The sequence below is a fragment of the Aulostomus chinensis genome, chromosome 9 (genome assembly GCF_037954235.1).
Source record: "Aulostomus chinensis isolate RoL2024-O1b breed Wild chromosome 9, RoL_Achi_v1.0, whole genome shotgun sequence".
In the NCBI taxonomy this organism is placed as follows: Eukaryota; Metazoa; Chordata; class Actinopteri; order Syngnathiformes; family Aulostomidae; genus Aulostomus; species Aulostomus chinensis.
Window position 1 is genome coordinate 4,809,570 of NC_141328.1, and position 16,643 is coordinate 4,826,212.

The following is a 16,643-nucleotide window of genomic DNA, read 5'->3' on the forward strand; positions in this document are numbered from 1 at the left end:
CCTTAACAAAGAGACGGTAAATATTCAAGTTGTGTGCGGGTACTAAAACCATTTGTGGACACGATTGAGTTTTTGGAAATATGTTGCAGTTTATTCCAGGGGCAGGACAGCTGTGAGGTACACAAATTTAAAAAAAAAAGAAAAGTACAAGTTAAATATTTGTGACTAAAAGCATAAACGCTGACTGCTGCTCACTGTCAAACTGGAGGTACACGGACTCCAAAATTATCCCTGCTGGTAGTTGATAGTGCAGCGCCATCTTGTGGATTATAAATTAACTGGGAATTTATTCAAACATCCCTTTATGAATTTGGTAGTCAAATATCCAGAGGGGGGGGCGATGCTGCACCATGCCTGAGTAGAACCTCTTCAAATGTAAAGAAGTACTGCAGTTTTTACAGGACAGTATATTGTTTACTACTTTTATAGGATAGTTACATTAAGATTCTATGTACAAATACGGATATCATGGATTGAAATACCTACATTATAGGAAGAAGTTCCTCACTGTGAACAAACTTAACGTAAAACGTGAAGGCATCAATAATGATACAGAGCAATAAAACACATTTTACATTGTTGCTACTTCTATTGAGTTGTATGATCTGGATCTTTTGCCCCCCCCCCCCCCAACCCTAAAACAGGATGGGTGGTTGGCATTTGGAGACATATGAAGTGACATCAGGCATCTTTCCATACTCAATGATATGGAAGCAAATCCATCAATGTTTGATATCTGGGTCTAATTCCTGCAGGGAGCCCGTTTGTCTAAGCTTCATTTAAAATGTTAATGAGAAAGAAAACCCCTCAAATCAATTCTCAAGCTGTTCAATAAAGTGCATCCTCCAGAAGTGATGAGACATGTCCTTCATTGTAACCGATTTCAAATGGTGCTAGAAGAAAAAGTAGACTCTGAACACCAAAAGAAATCGGTCAACCTTGGAGAGAGGACAAAGGGCTTGACCTGTGGAAGCGTCACTGGCGCCACCGCCTTGTGGCTCCCGGAACAGCACTTCAGGAGTCGGTACTGTATTTCCCAGGTACTTCACAGCTGACTTTTACTGGCGAGCGAGACACACTTCCCGCCCCAAGAACACTGATTTCAAATGGTGCTAGATAGATGACAATTCTCTAAGCCACCATCTGAAACCAGCTTCCAAGGGGGGCACCTCTGACACACGGCGTCCGTCTGTGGCGTAACACAATCTAGAAAATACAAGGGGAAAAAAAAGGTGGGAAAACGGTAAAATTAAAAGCTGTTGACACTTAAAAAAAGACAAAGCGCTTCTGTTTTACGGTACATTCAGGAATCCCTGGAGGCCATTTTTGAAACATTTCAGCTCAATAAACCGTGATTAAAAAGATGTTCAAGAGAACAATAAAGTAGCTGCAACAATAGATATTTGATATTTGCCTGCACTGGAAAAAACACACCAGACAGAGACGGCGGCGCCGAATGATTTACAGAATCTCCAGATTACTGGCCTGAACATCGTCAAGACAGAAATGTGTTGTTGAGGTCAGGGGCGGAGACTGCAACAGTTGGGGATCCTGGACTAACATTAGCCAATATTCACACACACACACACACACACACACATATACAGTATGTTGTCCGGTATTTGCTGATATATATATATATATATATATATATATATATATATATATATATATATATATATATATATATATATATATATATATATATATAAAAATAAATTTCAGATTATTGCTCAATAAAAAAAATGTATGGGTGAAATTTACAAGTATTAAACTCGGTCATATGTGACGACGTTCATTTTGAAGCTGTGAAATATCCTGCTGATATTATAAATATTTGTCAAGTTATTTTTTAAATTACATTTTAGGGATTGTTGCATGGAGAATATTGTCTGACATGTCAGTTTTAGGACCAGAAAATCCTGTATCAGCCAAGCTCTAGTTATGGCAACATATGAAGAGCTTTCCCAGTGTTCATCATTTTGATGATAAATATGTTATTGCTGTGAATAAAAGTTCCACCATCAAATGGATTTACCACAAGTGTTTCTTTAAGAAAATAATAATCATAGATTTGTTCAGGCTGATATAAACAATATTGTTATTTCTCACTTGCTATGATAATCAATCATTGGCTCCAAAAGCAGTCGAGCTCCACCCCATGTGTCCTCATCCACGTTTTTGGATGAATTCTAAAGCTAATTCGTGATATTGTACAGGTATAAAACTATTTCTCCTCGTAAACTATTCCCACGCCGTCGAGCTACACCGAGGCTGACAGCTCACTCTACAACAATCTAGAACTGAAACATACTTCTTCCTTTCCCAAAGACTGGGTCGTGACCCCCAGGCGGGTCACAGGAGACGGTCATTTTGCAGAAATGTCTTCCATGTTGCTTATTGTTTCATGCTGATTCTGCTGCAGCCGCCCACAAGAAAAGGTCGGCTTCAGAAATGAACAAGTCTCACGACTATAGCTAACGTGGTCGAATCGGGCTCATCGAGTATTTATCATCATACATTTGCATTAACATTAATGAAGAAATGCAGAAATGGTACTGAAATAGGAACGCAAATATACCATCATCTTCAAAGATGCTCTTTTTAAGGCTGTGAGTCACAGCGAGTTGTTAAAGCAAAAACAAAAAAAAGTTTGAGAAACACGGAAATATCGTATTGTTACCTCCGCCAAGGAGGTCACGTGATTGGTGCTGTTTGTTCATTTGCCTGACACTCAGGACAACTACATTAAAAAAAAAAAAAAACAAACTACCACTATGAGGCAGATTTTCACCAGACCTGTTGGAGCAGTGTCCTCTGGGCCAAGACAGAACCCAGTGAATTTCGGGGCGGGTCCGTTTCACACAGAACACAATGGGTTTGACTGAGCTCTTGAGCGCCTGGATGACATCACCCTGATGGAGGTATTTGCTCTCTCCCCCTCCAGGTTTGGATCCTAACGTTTATCAGGATCTGCATATAAATACATGTTATTACTGTGAACTTGCATGTTTTTGTTTTTTGTCTTCAGACGGGTCCATGTAAGATTTCCTGAGAAAAGAATGAATCAATGTTTTGAAATGAATTGGCCGTGCATTCTTCTCATAACTGACTCACATTCATCTCATAAATGTGAATGATGCTTTAACCAAACACCTACAGCGACATGACATTTCATCATCAACAATGGATTCATCTTTCATTATAGAGAACGCTGAATTGAGAAGCCAGAACACTTCAGTCATTGTCAGGTTAAGTCTTGGTTCTACTGGAGGCCGTACCGGTTTTTTTTTGTGTTGTTTTTTGAACAGAACAATTACGGTCCTTAACAATGCCCCATTGCTCTCCGTTGCACTGATGTGTGTCGTTAAATAAGTAATGGCCGCTGTAAGCTTTTCATTGTGTTGTCTATTTCTACCTTGATTTTGACAGCATGACAGCAACTTGGAGCCTGTAGGGGGTAATAATGCATTGTGGGATGCTCCAGGACCCCCAGACCTGAGAGATTCACTGACAGGGAGGAGAGGAGGAGATGAAGGGAGCAAGACAAGAAAAGGAAAAGCACTGAGAAAGCACCAGAACACTCTCTCTCTCTCTCTCGCTCTCTCTCATTTGGTAACACGCCCACATGACTGCTCTGATACTTGATCCAAGCATTGCAGCTGCGCAAAGAGACAAACAAGAACAGACACATAACACACACTGCTATGGTTTGTCTTAACGTACAGGCTCACCTGCAACTGTGTGCAGACCCACATGAGCCCTGCCGACGCCTCCGTGACTCCTCTCCTCTCCGGTTCTCAGCCGATTTGCTCTCCTGCTACTAGAAACCAACATCAAGGAAGTCCATCGCTGGCAGTCAGAGCCATGACGCAGAAACACAGCTTAAGTACACTGAGAGGGGTGGGGCAAGGACAGGTAGCGGCCAGTTCACTGACTTTTTGCCAAGTGCTTCAAACATTTCTAATATTTTCCTCCTACTGTTGTTGAGCGTGCAGGTGAAAGGACCAATGACAATCCCTGGTCCCCTGTCCCTCCGGAGCACCCACCCACATGCAGTCTGCCTTCATTTCTTAGTGTTTACAATGACAACTCCCGCAAATAATGCATGATTAAAGCCAGATCAGGGAAGCCAGATTCTTGCTTCATGACATCAGATATTATTTGCTTTTATTTTCACAATAAGAGGAAAGACGAAATCCCCACGGCCCCTTTCAAGTCCCTATCAGACATCAGTAGTTTATATGAGCGTGTGTAAGGCTATCTATGTGTTTGCGTGGTAGCCAAAGCGACAGCTCCGACGGCCTGTAGGTGTCTGGTTCCTGTGCCTGGCTGCCTCAACTCAACTACCTCAGTTTTCTCACTCGGGTTGTTTGTTGCTTGTGCGCCACTGAACCTGTTGTGTAACGCTTATAAAAGATTTAAAGGGACAGGAGGCCTTCGGAGAGCGGTCAGCGACAGAATCGGGATGGGACTGTGACACACCCTGGGGGGAGACCCATGAGGGTGAATATCTGCACAACAGTCAATATTTACAGAGACGCTGGAATGTAATCGCTGTGGTAAATCACTGCCGGAGTTAAAAGCAGTTATCATAAGCAGCGTGTTAGTTTGCAACTACAAAATACTACCAAGTTAAAAAAAACATTTATTGTTGGAGAAGTGCATGTATGAATCAGGGAAGCTGGAACAGTCTCGGACTATGTGTCATGATTACACACTTTGTTGATGTGTAGCCTCCACCTACACACACTGATAGACTAACTGTAGTGTTAACTCATTCATAAGTAATGTCAGGCCCCCCCACATAGCGGCGAGAAAGAAAGAGGAGAGCACAAAGGTTCAGCGCCGATGCTACGGATCACCTTCTTCCTTCCCTGAGAGGAAAAAAAAATAAGCAACAACAGTATGTTATTCCATCAGCACATTTCGAGGAGAGAGGAAAACAGAGGGAGAGAGAGAGAGAGAGCGAGCGAGAGAGAGAGAGAGAGAGAGAGACACGCTGACTGTAGAAGCAGGAACTGCAATGCAGACTACGGGCAGCCACACACGTTCTTTCATCATCTCAGAAATGTGGCATCTTTCGGACACTGAGGACCTCATCTGTCCTATGCGGATGCCACCCGCGACACAGACGCCCAGAAAGTGTCGAGCAGAAGACAACTAACGCACAAAGAGACGGCCTTGGCAACTTCACAGTCACTACCGTTTTCAGCAATTTCTTAAATATGAACTGATGTGCAGCCATAAATCCATAGGAGGGTTCCTGGGAGGGGTGAGACGATGATGTTGGTGTTTAGATCCAAGTCCTGCTGATTCACTGCACAATGAGAACTTTGTACGTTGCCCGATACAGAATTCTACAACATGGAGAGTACAGCTTCTAACGAATGAGCAAATATTAACTGTTTACGTAGGTGACTGCCAGATGTAGCAGTTCTTTAAATGTAATTCCAGGAGAATTACTGAGAAACTGCTCCGAAATGAACTGAGCTCTATTTTTGTTATCGTTTGAACCAAATTCCATTTTAGTCAACTTTCCCTTAAGATTCGTCCGCAATTCGAGTGACGCAAAGAGTTAACGTGGCCTGGAGTTTGCCGGCGTCACTGTAGAACTTGGCGTCAGCCATATGATATGTAAGAGATCATCACGATGGTCAGCTTGTTTCACTCTCCATCCTCACCACACAGGAAGCACATCCTGGAGAATCGATGTAACCAGCCTCATCTCGACAGCACTAACACCACAATTCATACATTAACAGAGAGGTTTCGGGTTTTTTTGCAAACGCAAAGCCTCCGTAAGAAAGACCAAAAGCCGCCTAGCCAATCAGCTGCTGAACTGCAGCTGCTAGCTCGTCCTAAGCCAATAAAGCCTTTTGTGCAGCTTGTCAAGGCCCCTCCCATCCAATGAGAATCCAGTTTGGCACGCTGGCCTGTGATGCAGTAGCTTTAGGAAGTCCAGTGCATGTGAACTGGAGTGAAGCCAAAGCAGAGTCACCATGAGAGCAAGGTAAACAACTTCGCTGTCCTTCTCCGTCTTTTCTCTTGCACTCTCTCTGATTCTTCAAATGTGGCGTTTAGCCCCCCTCTGATGCTTCTGTTCTCCAGGAGAGAAAGAGAGAAAGAGAGAGAGAGAGAGAGAGAATGGGAGAGACAGAATCTGTGCATTAGGTGAAGTGAAGTCCAGCCCAGAAATGACTGCGTCACCATCTCTGTCTCTACTAACTACGCAGAAACAAATGTGTCTTGGGAAGGATTTCACTAAATCCCAGCGGCCCTGGAGGGTGAAAACACATCACACCACAAAAATCACACACACACACACACACACACACACACACACACACACACACACACACACACACACACACACACACACACCGATCTGACTCTTGACTGCAACATAGAGCTGGCCCAGACCCCCACCTGTCCCTCTCTCTGTCTCCTATCTGTCTTTAAACTCCATCAGGAGTTAACAACAAGTAGGCCAGCAGTCTGAGAGCAGATGCGTACGTAGCCACACCAAACATGTCATTGTCTGAGCTCAACAACTTCCTCTGTAATTGGTCACATCTACCTGCCTGCTTTTAACAGTGTGATAAACATAATGCTGTTTCATAAGAGGTCCGGCAGCGCCCGGCGTGTCAGTATTCACCTATTTGCACCGATCCGTACCCCTTCATATAATGGTGGCAACAACAACAACAACAACCAAAAAAGGCGAATACCTTGATAATACTCAACAAAACGGCCATGCTTCGATGTGATGTAAGGAAGCTTCCAGAATATTATTCTGTTAACCCTTATGTCGTATCTAACGAACGCACACCACACCACACCACTCCATCAAAACAAGACCTAGAGGACCTGTGTCACATCTTCAGCATCCATGTTGAAACTCCGCACACCAGCTCAGAGGCACACACAGACACATGCAGGCACATAGAGCAGCGACAGGCAGAGCAAATCAAAACTACCAAGGAGGAAGAAGAAGAGGAAGAGAAAGCCGAGCTTGTCCGAAACCATTGTGTCCACTTCAGGTGGAAAACTCGATGACTGTGGGCTTCTGTTATCTCAGCTTCTGTTTTGTCCCGACATGAAAAAGTGACGTAGCAACTAATCCAAAATCTCTCTCCTCTCTCACTCTCTGACTTGATCTCCCTCCCTCCCTGTATCTCTCTCTCTCTCTCTCTCTCTCCCCCTTTCTGCTTGCCTCTCAAACACACGCACTCTTTATTTTCATCTGGTTGCAACAACAGAACTGCTATTAGATGGCTACTTCGAACTAACACATATACACAGAAACAGATCCGACCCCACTCACAAGCAGAGATACGTGCGCATGCACGCACAGCGGCGTGCACGTTCGCGTGATCACGCTATTCCTCTTCCTGAGTGTGACGCAGCATTTAATTCTCTCTGCTTTTATATCACTGTTGTGGCTACACAACGTAGCTTCTTGATCAAGCTGAGCCAGAAACACTCTTGCTAGCTGCCACACAAGCAGATCAGACTGCAGTTAAAGGGACCCTACCGTCATGCCCCCCCACTCAGTGACATTGCTGTGTCCCCATTTCCCCCCATGTCCCCTTATAATTGGGTCTCTCTCCCTCTCTGCTGCCCTCCTCTCTCTCTGTTGCCCTCCTCTCTCTCTGGTGCTCTCCTCTCGGCTAGAGACACACTCTGGCTCCTCTGTCTGTAAGGCTGAGCTGACTGAGCCTTGATCACCTGACAACCCACTGGTTTTAAAGGCACATCACCGGATAGTAAATCTGTTGCATAAGAACTCAGATGGTCTTTTTTGGCTTTCAAATACTGTCTAATGTCTGCTGCTCTATGAATTTGCACAAAAGGGAATATTTACAGTCCCAGTGCATGCTGCTCTACCTCTCATTCCTACATCTACGTCACATTATTGTCACACAGAAAGCAAACGATTTAGGATTTAATGATGAACGTTTTCAACAAAACACTGCAGGAGTTGTAAAATGTACTATATATAATCTGTATCCACCAACACTGACACTTCACTAAAATAGGACTTTCAACTGCATTTACTTCCTCTTTCCATGACGTGTTTCCTTCCACAGGTCTGCCCTCCAGCACCCGCAATACAGTTATTTTCTTTGTGTCAACTCAAATCATGAATCTTGTTAAATAACAGAAAATAACTGTAAATAGTAAACCATGACAATAACATGTGAGACAGACGTGCAACTTGTCAACACGGTTTAAAAAAGCCGCTGAGTTCCTGTCTTATATGACCTGTTTTGGTGAAGTCTTTTAAGAATTTGGGTCTTTGACGTTTTATCTGATTGTCCACATACCTCAACCAGATGATTCCTCAATTCTAAAATGCTCGAAGCTGTGGGGAAATAAAAGGAGAAAAACATGGCTTTTTAGACCGCAACACCTGTAAATCATATCTGAAACGTAAGCAATGCCGTTAGAAAACAAATTGAAATAATTACATTTGTGACACGACACAGGTGTGAGCCTTGTGAATGCCACGGGAGACTTCCTGGTCCACTCCAGAGTACTAACTCAATCCTCCTGTCACAGAGAGAAGCAAAGGGACATTGCTGCTGGTTATCTGGGCTGCATGAACAACAAGGATTAAACAAGAATAAAAAATTTAAACCAAGAGAAGAGGACAAAACTTTAATGTTCTCCTACTATTAAGAGAAGCTACTACTGCAAAGCTGACAGTAAGAGGAACACGCCTGGTTCTGCCTCTTTTACGAGCTCGTGTGATGTTCTCAAGTCTCCTTTTAATCTGAAATGAAATCTTTTTGTCTCTCGTCATAAAAAAAGATAAACAAAGCTTCTTTTTGTGTCACCTGAAACATATTTATTATCCAGGTAAATAACAGTGTGCGTGTTCAACAAGTACCATCATAAATAATTCATACTTTTTTTTTTTTTAAAGAAAAAAACTTGGAGAAAGACTTCCTGTGGGACAGCGTTATCACAACTGGTGAGAACGGACTCTACTGCAGTGCGGTTCCACTGACCGCCTCAACCCGGGAGTTCTACATCAGATATGACTCTTTTTTTGCTATCAATACACAAACTATCCCTCTATTTTGCTGACTGCATTTACCATGAACATCCAGGTCTAGATTTTCTTCATCATACAAAGTGGCCGTAATTATTTCCCCCCCAGAATCACCTGCTGCTTGTGATGTCGACGCTCCCGCTGCTTCACGGGAGACAGAGAAAGTCTGAGAGTCAGCTTTCAACCTGCAGCTACATGGGGAAATGTAAAGCATCCCAGGGATCAAAGCATGCTCCTCTGACAGGCTCGTGGCTGCTCAGTAGTGATCTGACCAGTTGTATGTGCATCTAATGCAACGCTAATAACATCAGCAATACAGGATGCTCATATGTTGATCTTTCCACGGTGTTTAACGCAACTCAATATGGATAAGATGCATTCCATGTCCTGCTCATGTGCAGCTCTACTGTGCGTCCCTGCTGTTCCACTAGAAGCAAACACAGTTATTGGGGAGGCACTAATTGTGAAACTGTGGGCTGATGTTGATGTGTGAAACCATCATTTGGCTGATATGTTGATGTTGTTTTTGCCAGAAAACATCAAAACTGATATTAAGGTATTTTTTCAACATTTTCCACTTTATTTACATCATCAATTCCTCCTACCATGCTATCCTGGTTGTTGCTCCGCCCCCTCTGCTGCTCTGAGTAGCACGCCGACCGCCACATCTTTTCAACTGATGGCGAGCAGCTTCACCAGGTGGATGTGGCCCACGGGAGGGTCGTGCTTTTACTCCCAGCTCCCCTTCACTCTGAACAGATCCCTGGCTGACCAGAGGAGGCGCTAGTGCAGCAACCAGGACTCACACACACACACCCTCGTCCAGCTCCCCACCCACAGACACACACAGTAGTATCTGTGCGGATGTCCAGCCAAGCTGGAGGCTTAATGGGGAACTGCACCAGCGGCCCTCAAGAATTCTAAAGCCTTTTCATCAACTCTTAAACACATTTTATTTGCTGATATAGTAGGCAACAGAGCAAACCGATATGATACATCGGTCCATCCCGAGGTTGATCACTTTCTCACTCCTGCCTGTCCTCACAAACCGCAGCCGATAATTTCTGACAAGAATTGAAGGTTGCACAGGCACTTTTGGAGGTAGTTTGTGTTTACGTTGACAGAAAGGTGTAACGGTCCTTCCTGTGCGTATTTATGCGCTCCATCAGCCATGTCGTCTGTCAGCATGGCCGTTCCACTTCCTCAACTTTAATCTGTCTCTTGGAAAGCTTCCCAGGCTGCTTTGCTTTGATCTGAATCAGGAACACTAGATCCCAAAATGGTTTCACATACGTCTCAGTTGTACAAACTTCTTGATCTTGCAGAGCTGGTTGATGATTACCATGAATCAATACTTCTATGAAACAAAATAAGGGACTTTTTTTTCCGGAATATCCAGTGTTCCCTCCTCTGTTGAGCTCTGTTTTCACCTGGTTTGTCGTTCCCACTGGCTCTCACCTGGTGGCGTCAGCTCGTGTTCCAAGCATCGTGAACTCACGGAATCATGAAAAACAAGTTTCAGACAGCGCCGCCTTCAGCAGGCCCTGAGAACAGGTCACGACACAGTAGCTTCAGCTGGCCGCCATTCGGCCAGAAACGAGATTCAGACAGAAATAAAGTGATGCTTTCAACATGATTCTCAGCACATTTTAAAGTTAAAATGTCAGTTACATAAATGAAAAAATACACTACAATAGTAAATATTCCAAGTATTTGGTTAACTGTATATTTGACTGACGGATGGCTTTAGAAAAAAAAATCGATTTATTCTTTGTATTATTAACAAAAAAACCACTTCTAATTGTAATAAATACAATACTCTGCCTCTGGGGAACAAAATTTTGTACCTGAGATTGCTTGAAAATGGATGACTCCACTTTAAAAACAAGCCCTTTGTATTAAGATGATGCTACTTGCTCATTCTGTCTTCTTCTCCTGTTTCTTACTTACATGATTACGTGTAGTGAGGGTTTTTGGAAGACAAAACGAGACAACTTTTCATGATTTTTGTTTTTCCAGCATAAACATTTCTTCACGCTTCCACTTACCTTGAAGCAGCTTGAAATTAGAACTTCATTTATGTCTGCGGAGGTAGACGGAGCAATAATCAATAATGCTTTTAGCCCTTTCAATTTCAAATATCACATATTTTGTTGTTACTCTCCAACACATTCATTCTAACAGTTAATATTATGCAACACTATAAACATTCTCTCTTACTGTGCCTCTGAAGCTCTGAAGCAAATCACCTGGCCAACTGACTGCGGCCAGTTTTGGGCTTTTGATGTCTGAAGATGTTTTTCCCCAAATCCCAGCAGACAGGCAGACGTTCCAGTCTTCCTGTGAACAACAAAATTAATTAAACACACATTTATTCGCTCTCATTTAGATGCATGAATAGTTGCGTTCCCCTCAGTCTGTGGTGTTGCAACAATACCTCCCAATAAAAAAGATCTGACTCATGTCAAGAAGCTTCAGTGGAGAAAACCACAAGAAAATACAAATGCTCCCTCCAGTGTTGAGTAAGAGTATTACGTCTGGAGGGTTTGTTTACATCGAGAATAAAAAGTGCGTATGGCATAGAAACCTCTGGATGGATGGAGTTGGGTCAAGGCCCGAACACCGCAGGAAGAAAACTGATTTATAAGCAATTACTAAAATGGCTTTAAAAACAAACCAAAAACATCAATCAATTTACTATCATGAAGAATCCAGACCAGAGAACATTGCGTAATTCTGACCTCGCATCACATCAACAGTCTCTTGAATGAAACTGGAACTCATTTTTCTTTTAGATTTTGTTTTCACGCATGTTTTGGACAGTAAATCAGCAACAACTGGTTAAGGCAACACGTCATGACACAGCGACAAGTGCAATACAATTAAAACACACACATTTCTGGAGAAGCAGTAGAGTACGCGCGCGCATACACACACGCGCACACACACACTCAGACTAGGATCAATTAACATTCCTTACATTCACTCGGAGTATTTCTAACACTTTCTAACTTTCATTTACAGTCGGTATAAACGTGAACCTGTGCGTTATCCAAGCAGGTGAGGAGCCGCTGGTTAATAAACCGACATTAACCGTAAACACCGCCATCAATTAAATCATTACGCAGTGCCGCAGGGGTGTACAGACCCCTCACTCTGGAGGTAAAACGAAGTGCGCAACATCCTCCTGCAGCAGCAGCAGCAGTAAGCATCCTGCGCTCTCTCTCTCTCACACACACCTCCCCATCCCGCCCTGCTGGCTCCGAAGGAAATGAGCCTCAAATCCGCACAGACATGTTTAATAAGGGATAATTTGAGCGGGAATACCTGGATTATTTTCCGGGTTACATTTTTTTTTTTGGGGGGGGGGGGGGGGGGGTCAGAGACAACCCTGCGCAGGCCCTACCCATCATACGTAATTAGAACAGTAAAACAATTTCAAACAATTCCACAAGCAAAGGATGGAACATTATGACCTTTTAGTGATGTGTTACGAAACCAATCACCACCAGAGCTTCCTACGCAGCAAATACGCACTCCAACCTGGGTGGCACACACACATATTGGGCTTCTAATTTCACATGAGCAGCAAATGTAAGAAATAGTCCCTCCAGGGAGATGAGATGACTCACCGCCAGCGTGTGCGTCTGTCCTGGATCATCCTGCATTAACTTCGACAACCTCCCATCAACCTCCTGGTTACTATTAAATCCACAGTGCCTCCCTGCCCTGGTTAAGAACCTTGTCCGTCGACATTTTCACGGCAACACCGAAAGCCACGCCCATAAATTCACACACCCCCGCTTTCTGATTGGACAGTGCTCCGAAATGCGTCGACAGAATCACATGCTTTTGACGCATGTTTACAAACAGGGGCAGAGCGGAAGGAGACAGCGGAAGCAAGCGGATTCCCTGTCCGTAACTTCCGGTTTTGCTCTAAATTTGTTTATAGACACCTCTCGCTCTTTTAAAAGGCGCCAAGAGGAAACGGCGGCATTGATACTTTAGCTACGCCATCCATCCATCCGTCCATCCATCTATTTTCGATACCGCTTATTCGTTAAGGGCCGCGGGAGGGCTGGATGGAGCCTCCCCCAGCTGACACGGCGTGAGGCGGCGTTCACCCTGGTCGGGTCGCTGGTCTGTTGCAGGGCCATCAGGAGCAATTAGGGGCTCCAGGGTCACGAGGGGAAGCGAGGATCGAACCAGCGACTCTAATTTTCAGTCAATAAAATATTTATATTGTAATTATTAAGCGATTTAGAGGCTTAAGAAGTATGTTTTTCCTCATTCTGAGGTTATGTAACAAGGGACACAATGTGACATCAGTTAGCTATCACCATTTATTAAAGGACCTCTGGCTCATGCTAAGCATGTACTTGAACTTGTTTTTCTTACATGAAGTCAGGTAACATTTTTTTTAACCAGCATAACAAAATGTTGTCCCTGGAAGACTCAAGTATGAGCACAAGAGCGGGAAAAGACAGATACACTAAGACAGGTTAAGATAGATACGGTTAAGACAGTAACATCCAGGAACCCACTTAACACTGGATCTATTTAGTGCACTTGGGGGATTGTGCGCTGAAGGGATAATAAATCATGAGTAGATTCCACATAAAATGAGATATTACTCTAATTGCACGAACAGAGTAGTTACACGCACGCAAAAACATCCATACACACGTGTGCGCATCCACACACACATATATGTAAGTGTGTACTGTACACACACACACACACACACACCAACATATATATATATAAGATATAAGATATATGTTGGTGTGTGTATATATACACACACACTATATATATGCACACATACATACAAACATATACACACATTATGTAAGCATGTGCTACATGAATGTATTTATACACATATACATAAATACATACTGTATATACTTATATATAAGTTTATCTAACTGTGTATACATTATATACATATATGTACACACATTCACATACACATACATACATAGGTGCGCTTGTGAATCTGTGTGAAAGAAAACAAATGATAGAAAAACTTAGGATTGTCTCAACTACAGTTGCCGACTTAAGTGTGTGTGTGTGTGTGTGTATATATGTATATATACATATATATCTACATCCTTGTTTAATTTAAAAACATCCACAGATAAACTGGTATCTTCAAGAGTGTTATCACTGATATGTTGTTGGGAAGTGTGTGCGGCGGCTCTAACTAACCAGCTCTACCCTGCTGGAAGCTCTTCATCCGGACATCCCTGATTAAACTGACCTGCAGACAAAAACACTGTACATTATTATTAAGATGAAGAAGTCCCTAAATACATTCTGCTCAATGCAACATTTGACTAATTCTCTTAAAGCATCAGTTATTACTCATTCTAGAGGCCATCTGAGATCAACCAGCTGCAACAGTCCATATGCTGGTATTCAAACCCAGTATAATCGTTGCTACACCAGTGCAGCGGTGCTCAGCGGCTGAACAACACCCATACTTCAGCATGACCTTAATTTGTACCCTGAAATGAATCTGGGTCAGGGGTATAAAGTGCCTTCCCTGCCCCCCCCCCCCCCCCCCGAGACACCCTTGGACAGACCACACCGACCTTCATTTTGATCTAAACTACACTCCTGCAAGGTTTTGTGATTGAGTCCCGCACCATCGGGGACAAAATCCAACCAAAGCCATACAAACATGTGCCAAAGTACTCAGACGTACAGTAGGCGTATCCACGACCACATCTTCGCTTTGATAACACAGACACTGCAAACATTCACAAAGACACACACACACACACACACACACACACACACACACACACACACACACACACACACACACACTGTCACACTTAGTAAACATTACAGGTGGCTACATTAAATGTCCTATAGTAGTAAATCATGACAGTCTGAAAGTGAGTAATAATAGTAGTAGTAGACAGTATACATCTGAGCTTTTTCATGTAAAGTATAAATATAAAGTATCGTATAAATATCTTCTACGCAAAAGGCCTGCAATCTTACACCTGTATGTTTTTTTCATTCTTTTTTTGGACCTTTGTTTTCAGGGTTTTCACCATATATGAACACGAAGCCGAAGAAGACGAACAGCTCAGGCGCATTGATCAAATAAAAACAAAAAAAAAACATACAAACAAAAGCATGAAGTCATTGCTATGAACAGAAATTAAAATGTGTTTTTGTCAACACTTTTTCATTCTCGTGGAAGTCATTTTCATCTGACCCAAGTTGTGTGAGATTTACCGATAATTATCACTTCAGCTTGATTAAAACAATGTGTATCAGAAAGAAATTCTGTGGAACAGATTACAGTTTTGGGTCCAATCATGAAAGTCATATTTGAAAACATTTCTACAAATGATTCGGTATCCGTTTATACTTCTTTGTTTCTTTTCTCCCTGATTCTCATCTGTTCGGCTGACTCCTACGAAGCCACAGCAGGGGGCATCCTAACCCAACACTCTCCCTTCACTGTCCTCCCATGCGCTTTCCTCCACTTGTTGAGTATCTAATTTCAATCAATGTGCAGATGTAAATCCCTTTTTAGAAGGGAGCAAATGTCCTTATTTCTAATTGCATTGGTATGAAATAAAAATTCCAGAGAAAATGTACTTTGACACCACAAGCACATGCTTTTCTCAACCTCCTGAATGGGACCATTGGTCTTGTGCTGTTAGTGTGCAGCGCCACTTGAGTAAATGCTCATCAGTGCAAGACCAAATGCGTGGATGCATAGTTTACTTTCCTGCGTCATGTTTTTTTTTTTTTTTTTTTTTTGGACAGTTGCAGATCAGTGGAAAAATGAGACAATGCCTTCCAGATTGTTTCCCTCAGCAGATGTTGGGAATATACAACGACAGCACGCAGCAATGTGCAGGAAACAGACGGGATATCAATTCAAGTTTCCATTGCTTTTTTTTGGGGGGGGGGTATTTAGGTGTCTATGGAGACAAAATATGGAATATAGTGTTTTCATAGCCGACTCATTACGTGAAACAGAGACCTTTGGAATCAAATGTACTGTAGAATGTGCAGAATGTACTCTACAGGTGATATAAGAACAGTTGAAATGAAGTATAACCTCATAAAGTACGCACACAAGATGTTTTATTAAGACTACACAAATATTTATCAGGACCAAAAGTGTAATCTGTTTTTACACAAGCGTGATTAAAAGTGGATTTTGACACTGCCGCCTGAGGGGAGGGGACAGTATATCCACATTAGTCGGTGAGGCCCCATATTTGTCTTATGGGCTCCTCCCTTAATGTGGATCCCAGTTATGCAAAAGCAAACCTTGTCCAAAGTATGCAGAAGTACATCTCTCTCTGGCCCTTTAGCTTTTGACAGCATGCCTATGTCAAATTGGGTGGATGCATTTTAGACAAAAGTGTTGCATTTGAAAAAAAAGAAGAAGTGATTTTACTGCTGTCAACTGATTAGATCAACTTCAAGTGGTGTGAAATCTCCTCTGGAGACACTCTTTAGTCTTTGATACAACACACAAAGCTGTTTACATAAACCTGTGTTGATTGCTTCCATGTTGGGGTTAATTATATCTTGCTTA

At 42.7% G+C, this 16,643-nt stretch overlaps 1 long non-coding RNA gene across 2 annotated transcripts; it reads right to left on the reverse strand.

Annotated features, from left to right (window-relative positions):
• Positions 1-8,741: 8,741 nt before the first annotated feature.
• LOC147255493 (uncharacterized) lies at positions 8,742-12,826 on the reverse strand. Of its 2 annotated transcripts, XR_015117706.1 has the most exons (4): positions 12,694-12,826; positions 11,282-11,401; positions 11,110-11,144; positions 8,742-10,605 (listed from the first exon to the last, which is right to left on the reverse strand). It is a non-coding gene; the product is annotated as an uncharacterized LOC147255493 (long non-coding RNA). The 2 variants fall into 2 exon arrangements; XR_015117705.1 differs by lacking the exon at positions 8,742-10,605 and having other exon boundaries at positions 10,645-11,144.
• Between the last annotated feature and the right edge of the window lie 3,817 nt (positions 12,827-16,643).